The sequence below is a fragment of the Calidris pugnax genome, unplaced genomic scaffold (genome assembly GCF_001431845.1).
Source record: "Calidris pugnax isolate Ruff unplaced genomic scaffold, ASM143184v1 scaffold11, whole genome shotgun sequence".
Classification (NCBI taxonomy): domain Eukaryota; kingdom Metazoa; phylum Chordata; class Aves; order Charadriiformes; family Scolopacidae; genus Calidris; species Calidris pugnax.
In genome coordinates this window covers 5,264,687-5,276,007 of record NW_015090803.1, presented here as the reverse complement: position 1 = coordinate 5,276,007, position 11,321 = coordinate 5,264,687, and the positions used below count along the sequence as shown (strand labels likewise).

General features: G+C 42.5%; 1 protein-coding gene across 1 annotated transcript in view; it reads right to left on the bottom strand.

The window, feature by feature from the left end:
* THRB (thyroid hormone receptor, beta) overlaps positions 1 to 130 on the bottom strand; it is a 158,090-nt gene extending 157,960 nt beyond the window's left edge. The window contains exon 1 of the mRNA XM_014937880.1: positions 35 to 130. The gene's annotated coding sequence lies outside the window, so the exon portion shown is untranslated. The remainder of the gene's footprint in view (positions 1 to 34) is intronic.
* Between the last annotated feature and the right edge of the window lie 11,191 nt (positions 131 to 11,321).

The window sequence follows — 11,321 nt, the reverse complement described above, 5'->3', positions numbered from 1 at the left end:
CGCCCTCCTCCTCCTCTTCTCCTCCGCCGCTCACCTCCGGGCCTCGCCTCAACCTCCCCACCGCCCCGGCGGAGAGGAGCGCAGCGCAGCGCAACCTTACGCAACCGCGGCCGCGGAGCCGGGGTCGCCGGGAGGCGGGAGCGGGGCGGAGGGAAAACCGCGGCGCAGCCGGAGCCGAAAACCGCCCCCGGTGGCCACTTGTAGCGCCGCCGGGGCTGGAATCCCGCAGGCCACCGGGATTCCTCCCTCCCCTCCCGTCACCGATGCACCACGGCGGGCGGTGCCCGGGCAGAACGGGCCCCGGGGCGCCGCCGAGGAACCCCTTCTCCTCAAAGGATGCGGTGGGACCCGCGGCGTCTTCACATGCGGCCGCGGATCGCCCAAAGGGCGATCCGCGCCCGCATGTGAAGGCGCCGCGGGCAGATGCGTGGCCAGAGAAGGACCATCTCCACGATGGGGGTCTCCCCTTCCCTCAGCATCTCTGGGTTTGGGGGACCAGCCCAACCGACCCACACAGGAGACAACAAGGATGAGGTGGGCACCACCGGTGCTGCTGGCTGACCCCAAGGCTGGCAGTTTCAGGGTGCCATGCGTTCCCTGGTCACTCTGGGAAGGATGTGCTAGGAAAAGGATGATCCCAAGCACCCATCTCTAATTGATGAGGTGGGGAAAACGAGGAGGGAGAGGTACCCAGGGTCTCATTAAGGGCTATCAGCTTGAGCGGGTAAGATGGCGTCTTGAAGGAACAGGCGTGAAAGCAATCGCTACTTGAAAGAATCAGATGGGTTTGTTTTTCCTGAAGGAATTACAGGGAATATTAAACCCTTCTTGCAGTTATAAATCATTTAATGCAAATCATTTAATCCAAACAGAATTTTTTACAGGCTCATGAGGCTCACTCATTTTGCCAAGAGTGAGTCATGTACAAATAAAATGAAACCAACAAAGAAAAGAGCTCTCATACCATGTGTATGTGGGTGATCCTTTGAAAAAACTTGTAATTATTTTTTTAACTCTACCACAGCCAGGAAGACAGGTTTGTGTGTGAAGCAAGGGTGAACCTCGATAACTGAGCTGTAGCCCATCGACGTGTAGTTTTCCCTTCACCCAGAAGGAACACAACAGGTCCCTTGTCAGGCCGATGACAGCAACGGGATGACTAACATATGGGCAGCCCCTCAAAGGCCGTGGTTCCAAACCAAGTCATGTACTGATATACTAAGGAAGCAAAAGACTTTTCAAAAAAAAAAAAATGAAAATAATGTTAAGTGATTAATACTCAGTAAAAGAATGCAGTAGGCAGTTAATCCCTCACTTACGGGTTAGTTAAGGACGTGAGTTAAACTTCATTCTTCACTCCCCATGTCATAAATATGTGCTGCTAAACACAGAGCACAGCGTGCGCCAGTGGGGTGGTGATGCACTGCTCTGAAATGACTAAAATGCAGGGACACGGAGTCATGTGACGGTGAGAACGGGAGCCTCAAAATGTGTCATCAACCTCATTGTATGAAACTGATCCCTAATGCCATTCACTGATGGCGACGGCAAATATTTGTGGCCATTAGACAGGTACAGCTTTGTAGCATGTTCTGATGCCATCTCCCCGCAACAGACAAAGCGGCATTCAGACGAGATACACCAGAGAACCTCAAAGTGCTCCTCTAGCCACCCTCTTTGCTTTTTAACATGAGGACAGATGCTCCTGGGTCCTCATGCAAACACAGTTTCCCTTCCACCTACTTGGCCAGAAGATGACAGTCCATATGGACTGTGAGTCCCCCGTGTGCAGAAGGACAGAAGCAGAGGAGGAATGGGAGAGAACTCTACAGCACGTCCATAAGAAGTAAAAGGGTTGGGCTTAGGACAATACAGCTGCCCAGGTCCAGTGTGTGGTGTGGACACCAGTGGAGCAGAGGGCCCCAAACACCTAAGTCCCCTGTGACTTTTTCACTATCAGTGGTCCCCACCAGTGCCTGAAGTGCCAGTCCCATCTGGCAGAAAGAGAGGTCCTTTTGTTCCCTTCAGGAGTTTGAGGGAACTTCTACTTGCCTTGTGCTACCTTGTCCTACCAGGAACGTGCTGTGTTCTACCATGCATTCACATCAGTGAATGTACATCATGCATTTTCTTAGGCAGAGACTATGAAACAGGGGTTTGGTCCAGCTGCAGGGCATGTGGAAGAGCCTCTGAAGGCCTGCACCATCTGCGCTGCCCAACCCGGAGTGGGCACTAAAGAGGGAGGAAAGGAGGGAGGAGCGGAGGGAGGGAGCCCATAGCTTGTACAGCCAAGGAAGTAATGACAATATTTTCCTGCTCTCTGAGAACAGAAGTTCAGGTCGTCTACAGGAATAAGCTCCCGCCACATCAGTTACACACGGGCCATGACTTTGTTCACAAATACAAGAGTCAGAAACAGAGCTCTGAGATGAGCTGGAACAGAATCTGTCCATCTTTCAGGGCATAATGCTCTTGTCAATGAAACTATTTTTTCTTTTGCATTATAACACACAAACATAACTTCGTACCTCAGTGGATTGTGGATTATTGTTCTCAATTTACTTATCCTTCTCAGTAATTTTTCTCTGGCTTTCGTAGTTCGGGTATGGGGAGGCAGGGGAGAACTTTAGTTTAGCTGGGCTTTCTAATTGTAATGGACATTTTGCATCTGTCATCAACTGGCAGATTTCCTTTGTTACTGGTTCTTTTGATTCATTTTCCCTATGGATCTTTGATTTTAGAATGGTTGCCAGGCAAATCAGTTCAGATACTTAGTGTTTTTTCTCAGCAGTATTACACACCTCATCTGTTCTTCTTCGAGGAGGGGTGTTACTAATTTGTTTACACACAAGCAGGCAGATAGCACAGGCAACGGAACCTGAGCTAAGGAAGCAGCTGAATCACTTGACCACCTAGCACACATTATCTGGTGGACAGAGGAGCCCATAACCACTTTCTGAAGGAAGGTCTTATGAAACATGCAGGTTTTCTTATTATTTTTCATTTTTCAGGCCTCATCTCCTCAGTCCTCTGAAATGCATGAGAAAACAGCAACTGAAGACGAAAACAGTCGTGGTAAAGCAGCACAAAGTGTCAGTAGTTTAAGATCACTCTGGACTGGCAGACAAAGAGAATCCAAACCATTTTGTTTAAAAACCTTGCAAGGAATATGGAAATCAGGAAGCAGACATGTCCCTTTTCGTTCTTTTTCGCCCAGCAGGAGGCATCCTGTGTGGGTCCCTCTTTAAGCCAGGGATAACCCGTGTTTATACACTGTTATACATTGTATAACAATGTACACACAACAAAACTACCGGCCAGTAGGCGGATACAAAGACTTCAGATTCATTGCCATTCATGACAGCTGAGGCCAATCGTCTCTAAATGCCATGAAAGACTTCAAGACGTTTTGCTGTTAACTGAAGGTATTCGGCCAACATTCTCTAGTCTTTGTCTGGGGCAAACACCCAATTCCTGTGAAAAACTAATACTATATACTGTTCAACTTTCATTTTCTTCCTCTTCAAATTCCATTTTGCCATACAGCGTAATATATGTATGTTTGAAGATTTCTGGGGAACATAAAAATAACCTAATGTAATAATACTTAGTTTCTGCACAGAGATCCAATCCCATCCTGCCATCAGAATTCAAGGGGAACCACAGCGGATGTGTGAGAACACAAATGTGAGAAATGAATGAAAATCGAGACAAGCAGGAAAGAAAAATAAATAACAAGAAGGAAAGCAAAAGAGAGAGAAACAAACCTAGAGGCACAATCTAACCTCCAGTGCACAGTTCATATCCATTTTTGATCTTCCATGCAAAAACACAGCAGGGAATTTTTTTCAAGTTATGCAGGGATGCACATAGCACAGGGCACTAGGGCTCAGTCCACAAAACAAAATGAACAAAGACAAAAAAAGTCTGAACGGAAATAAAACCAGCAAGTTTAGGGTATCACCAAAAATTATTTTTAAGGTGTGTGTTTCTAAATAGCAATAACAAAGTATTGGAGAAAACAGTCTTAGCCCTCCTCCACTGAAGCAGGCTTCTAAAACAAGTTGGAATTCTCCTTTTTATTGCAAAAGCCATTTTACTAAAAAAGGCTATTTGGACACTGTCAGCAAAGGATGATGTGGATGTTCAAGAAAGTTCCAAACAGATCAGACAATTTATAGTCAATAAGTCTATTGATGGCTTGTAAAAATGATGATGCAATCCAGTGAAACCTTTGGCTCAGGAAATTCCCATAAGCTCTGACTGCCAGAAGTTAGGAAATCCCACACTTGTCCTATTTCTTCCAGCCTTTCTGCAAGCATCCTCTACTCGACAGGGTCCGTCAAAGACAACCGGGCTCGATGGGCTACTGGAGTAAATAAAACTGGTAGTTCAGACTCTTCTTACTCTCTGAGGAGAAAATCAAGGCCATTCTCATATTATGCTGCCGCCCATGATGAAAATTTTTATGATCCAAATCATGGCTCCAAATCTCATAAAAATTAGCGTGGGCCTCATTTGAATTTCACAAAAATACACAGCAGAAGCAACTCCACAGTAATAAATTAATATTAATGGCAGAAGTAGATGGCAAATGACAGGCTTCATTAGCGCAGAGCTGTAGTTTTTTCTTCACACTAAAAGGGATGGACAAAGGGCAAGATGGGCACACCACTAAGGACAGCCCATCAAGCAAGAAGAAATAGCATTTAACTGAGCTGCAGAAAAATCTCTAGTTTGAGAGGGTGGGACAGCACCAAAGGCTTTGCACACAGTTCCCTTTCGGTGGTGGGTAAGGGACATCTCTTTCAAGAAGAATCAAAGCCAAGAGTGAATGCAGCTCTGTCGGAAGGTAGAGCAGGAAGATGGCTAGAAGTCCTGTTGAAACCAGATCCCTTGTCCCAAACCGCTGTGGTTTCAGCTACAAGATTAGGGCTTGGAAAGGCTCCTGCAGTTGGAATAATTATAACTGGGTTACTCTGAGGGAAAGCTAAAACCCACTGGGGAGAAGCTTGATTTTGGAGGCCTGACAGAAGCAAGAGCTTTGCAAGTTCTCTCATTCCTAATCTAAGACCATATGGAGCTCAACTACCAGGTGGGTGGGTGCATTAATTGAGGGAACGTGCAGCTCGTCGTTTTCTAAATCATCTTGTTCTTCATAAGTGGAAAAGATAGCAAGAAACATAGAGGTCCTTGGAAACAACCTCAACCTCTAAGTAAAACCAAAAGCAACAAATTGAGATTCCACCTTTGTACTAAGCTCAGAACAGAATGTAGAAGTCTGTTACCTCTTTTCTGGAGATGAGGACATCTACTAATTTCAGTAAGTGAAAACATGTGAAATAATGCACTATCATCTTTCCATTCATTCTCCATCTCTTGCTTAAGCAGTATTTTGCTAAGGTTTATTTTAGCAGGGCTAAAACATGGAGTGAATGAGATCACTTTACCATCTTCTCCTGAATCCAATCACAGTTGGATTTTTGGAATAATTCAGAGACATGCACAGAGTTTGCATTGAAATATTTTGGTTCCTAAGTTCTCCTCAAAGGTATGGAAGAGAACTATTCCCATGGTTCTAGCTGAAATGCAGTCATTGTATAGAATGGCTGTTGCCATTTTTTTTCTCCAAGGGTAGCACGTGGTGTAGTATATATACCTGCTCAGGGTAATAAATAGCACTGGTACAGTTCCAACAGTCATATTTCAGTAAATGCCAATTTAAACATGATTTGCCTGACACACAAGAGGAAAGCATCTTCTGAGTGTGATTATGGGCTTCATGTTGTGATACTTATGCTAACAGTGTCTGAAAAAAGAAACAGTTCCTTCCCCTAGAAAACCTGATCTGCCAGGAATCCTAGGAGATGCTTTCGAGGTCAGCTTGTAAAATCTCTCTCTAGGACCTGCCAAGTTTAGTCAAAACTCTGGCTTTTCCAGAGACCTTACCCAGTATAAACTGGGTAAAAGTGATGCAGCAGAGCAGCAGTGTTACGCAGTGTGCATAAGTCTTTGCAGAGGGATGTACTTCAGTAACAGCTTTTGCTTGACTTCTGAAAAGTATAGCAAGTCAGAGTATAGCACGGAATCATGGAATCACGGAATCACTCAGCGGTGCTATACCTTTTCTACAGTTACCTGGTCAGCCAAAAGCCAGTAACAAGATTAGAAAGCTAATTATGACCTGAATGTAATGACAAGTATTACGGAAACACCTACAGATCCTACCTGGTGCACTCAGACCCATGGTCATGAACCCCTGGAACAAATTAGAAACTGGTGCTACTGAAATAGCTGAGTATCTCATTTCTTTAGGATACATCCAAATGAGCAAAACATGAACAAACAAGCAATGGATGAGAGAGATAACCAGCTAATTCCAACATGCAGGAACCTCCTGCTTGTTAACTTATCCGCTCTAGTCAGCCCTCTGAGTATAGAAAAAACTATCTGCCAAATCTATATTCATGTACCAGGGCAACAAACGAATTAGAGATGCACAGAGACAGGCTGAACAACTTGCGCGTTGTTTTTAAATTATCTTTGCAAAAAGAAGAACTCTGGGAGGAGCTGGGGATGATTAGAAACTGATGATGGCATGCACTGCCTGCTTTTCCTCCCTCCAAACGCATCACTTCGTTCCTTTTAATTCACTAGGTCTTCAGACACACCAAGAGCAGTTACTTGTTCTTTCTAAAGATTTTTTTAGAAAGCTGGCACTTGCACTGTTAGCGCCATAGAGAGGAAGTAAACCTTTCAAGAGATCTTACCTGTTGAAACCACTTTTTAGTGGTCTAATGATTTTTCAAAAACAACAACTTGAATTTTGCCCAAAATGTCATGACAAAACAGAATGAAAGTGCTTCTCCACCCTGACTATAGAATTTCTGTTACAACATCATAATCATCTGAAGGGATGCGATTCTCTAGAAAAAAATGTGTATTTACTGTTCATTACAGTGCTGTGTTTCATCATTCAACATTGAAAATACCCATTAATAAAATAGCATTCATTGGTTTTATAACAATTCCCGTTCAAAATCTTTTTGGAACTCTAATTGATCCTCCAAATGAGCTTTATTAATCATTGACGGAAAACTGGCAAAATCCTACCCCGTACTTTGGCAACTTTTCAAAATGTCCAATTAGGTCAAATCAAGAAAGCCCTAGAAACCAATTACAGCAGCACTTCTAAGCCAAAAAAAACCTCATTGTACTCTGAAACAACTGCAACATTATAGGGAAAAAACCCAAACCAAAGCCCTCAACCACGATCTGGTTATGCGCCTGAAATACCACCTCCATAGAAACGTGCCAAGTAGCCACTCCTTGAACCACATCAATTAATGATATTTGCTCACAGATTTTCTTTATCACCATGATAAATGTCACCACGCAGTTCACCGTAAGGAACAGCGCCAGCCAGTTCCTTCATCTGTCAAGAGAATGCTCACTCCCCTTCAGCATTTTTTTATGCATCTCATCTTCAGTGCTCTAATTTCGCATGTATACACAGTCCTCACCTTTTTATGAGTTTCATGTGTTCTGTATCTCACCTGCATGTTTGTACATTAACACACATGTTGACAATGTGATAAAAATAATCTTGGCGGCAAGAACAATAGCCACCTTTATCTAACTTCTCAAGAATGTGGTCTTTGCTTCTGCAGTACCGCTGCACGTACAGCCATAGGTGCTGGTGGGCTGTTTGAGGTGTGTGCTGCTGCCAATCCTAATCCCACCACCCACAGTTAAGAACTAATTAGGACTTGAAGATGCCAGAGGGAGGCAAAACAAACAAAAATAGCATTTTAATTAACTGTAAACAATAATTAAAATTCTGCATTATGTTTAGCATCTGCACATTTCTAGACTTAACTGCAGCGACTCTGAATCTAATGAGATCACCCGACTAAATCCCAGAGGGCTGGATAGATCTCAATCCCAAGTACATCTCCTGTCGTATCTCAAAATGGTAAATAATTCATGCATCCTTATTATGAAGACCAGTAATAAAAAATCCAAAAAAGAACACTGCCAATGAACCACAATCTGTGTACTCTGGCCAGGCTAAGAGAGAGCAAAATATGCACACATACTATAAGTAGGTTTTGAGTTTCCTATTCCAGATGTAAACTTGTTCTGCAATTTCATAACACAATGATCCCCACTTTATTATACTTAGTTATTTAGTTAGTTATTTTGATATTTATTTACTTATTTACAATTCCTTTTTACTTTTCTTATTAACCTGCCATTATACTAACAGGAATAAGAAGATGATGTGATACAAAATTCTCTTGGCAAAGTCACAGAAGTTATTTCCAATGTTTTCCACTCTGATGCCCTTTTAATTACAATGTTGAGACACAGAAACCGTAGAGCATCTTCCTATCTATTTTAGTTTCTCAGTTTTCTCTGTCATTTGATCTTCAGCTGGCTAGTTTACAAATTGGATCTAATCAGTTCACCTCAACACAAAGTATTACATTCCCTCAACTCATTCTTGAAACAGTCGCCTGCCATTCAGAAGTCAAACCTCTAAACAAAAATCTCCTTACCTTCACCAGGAGGACAGGTAAACTTCCTGAAGTTTGACTTTACCATGAGCTTGATCAAGGGTAACCACCAGGACCTAGCCATACAGAAGAAAGTCAAGGGTTTCTCTTGCGCCCATCTCTAGACACCTGAAGGAAAACATCCCTGAAGTAACCGCTTTTGCATTCTGTCATTTTCAAAAAATGGCTAGATCAAACCTCTTAGAATTTATTAACTACAGCTAAAACTTCCATTCACAAAAGAAAGATAACCAAATTCACTATACCATTTATATAATGCACTCAATATTACAGCCCCCCATATCTCATTTGAATTACAGCCCCTACGTGGCAGACAATTGCAATGGTTTAGCTGATGTGTTGAAAGCTTTGTATGGATCCTTTCCTTCCTCACATTATTTGTTTACTAATCCACTATTATAAAAATCAGGAAATGTTTGGAAGATTCTGCCTAGCCCTCTTTCAGCTTGAGTTTCATTGGTTCCTCAGGTTTCACAGGACATTCAATAGCACATTTTTTGAAATGCAAATTGAAGAATTGTAACGGAAGTATTAAGAACTTCATAAACCAGTAAAAATAGGCTAGCATGTATTCAGGAAGCCAAGGTCAGGCCTAAATGTAAGGCCTATGTCAGGATATATCCTAATGTAAGGATATCTTTTGTTAGAATGACTGCCACGATTTATGACTGATTGCAAATGTGGCTGAATTGCTTTGTTGACCTGGAAAGGTCAGGAAGTTTACTCTATACATCATGTTTTTCCTCTCATTTTATTTATGTCACGCCTTTTCTTTAACCGTCCGTATTCTCATAACTGCACCACTTCACTACTTTTCTCTTTCTTCAAAAGCTTGCCTTGCATTTTCCTTTTTATTCATGTATTTTATTTCTTTCCTGTCAAGGTTGCAAACACCCCATTAAAAGTGCTACGTTTCCTTTGGGTGGATGAAGAAAACAGTAATTGCCTGCCTTCCTTTACATGAAATGCTGCTTTGCCATGGCCTAGAAGGCCCAGCTTGGTGGGAGACAGCTACAGGCTGCTCCCTTGTCTGAGGAACATCCTGGAACAGACCATACCTCACAGTCACGTAGGTGCTGCTGTATGAGAGCTGCTGAACCTCAGCCCTTACCACAGTTGCTCCTTCTGGTTAATAATACTTTCCAGGAAATGGCCTCACAATCTTTTGTCTTTCTCTTAGATGCATATAAAATCTGTATTTCTTTTCAGTACCCTTGGCTTGCAGCACCCTGTAAGTGATTTTCAGGTTTTTCTCCTTAACTTTTTTGGCCTTCGCTCTGACATGCCCCAGTTGGGGCACATACACTGTTCTGTATGGGCTGGTCTCCTGGTTAGTCCTTTTCCCTTTCCTGGAAGAGCAGCATTTAGCCCATTCAAGAATTTCTCTGGTTTCTCCAGTGCATCTTCATTTCCCCAGAAAACCAAACAGGAAGATCTCAGGGTTTGGGGGTCTAGCTTTATCTGCCATCCACATAGCAATGTTAGCCCACAGTTCCCTCAGACAGAAGTTTTGCATCCCTCCCTCCCAGAGGAAAGTTTCCAGGAAGGTCTGTAGCAGTTCAGCTACCTGCTTATGCTCTGTTTCCTCCTCTCTTTTCCTAACCCTTTTCTAACAACTTCTCTACAAGCCACCTCTCTTTTTGTGCCTTATGCTGGTTGATCTCCAGATCCCAACAATTCATACGATGAAAATAAATGTATCTCATGTCTTTCATCTCAGGGGCTTTCTGAGTGATACTAACCTCTGCCTTTTTTGTTTGACTCTTCTAAGCTGCACAGCTAAATCCAATATTATCTTCTGAAAATGTTTATTTTACCTGGAGCATTTCAACTTCTTTATAATAAGAGTTTTCCATCATTATCAAAGACGTTTCTTTGGATTTCACTTTTTTCCTCAGCCTTTTTTCTCAAAACTTTTCCATGTCAGTTTTTTTTTTCCATGAAAACAAAGCAATGTTGTATTAGCAGGTTCCCTTTCTTTCTTTCTGCTAGGCCTCATTTTTTAAGAGATTTCCTTTTTAAATCTGAGACAATATGTCTTTCTTCGTTTCCCTAATAAATCCTGATACCATTTCCCAAGCCTTTTTTACTAACAATGCCTTCTCATTTATCCTGTTCAAGTTTTATCTCAACTGCTCAGTATAAGTTTATATTAGAAGCTGTATACTTTTCATTTTATGTTTATTGATTCAATGAAAAGGACCAAGACTTCAAACTTTTGTGGTCCCACGTGCTCTTGTGCTTTGAATTCTTAACCAAGTCTTACTCCTTTTGAAAATCTTGCTTGTATAGATAGACTCTACTAACTTTTTTAAATGCTACACAGTATTTTGCTGCTTTCCCTTGCACCTGGTCTAGTGCCTGAGTCCCCTGCAGTATTTCCTTTCAGGTATAGTTTCTGGGTGAAACAAAACCTTTAACATGTGAAAGAGCTGTGATTTGGCTATCCCATAGACATGTGCTGCAGCACTTGCTTTTCATCGAGGCTTTCTGCTTTTCACTGCTTCCTGATTGCTCCAGGGCACAACTGATCCAGGCTGCACAACATAGCCTAGTGCCTTCGGTGACAACAGTGGTCACAACAAATAGCAATATTTGGACCCAGGAAAGCCCCAATTTCCTCACCAGAACGCTGCTTTTCTAGTCATGTGGTTTGAGCACAAATTACAGGGCAGGGACACTTCTTTTTTTTTTTTTTTTTTTTTTTTTTTCCCGGGGGGGGTTTTTCTTCTTAAATATAAA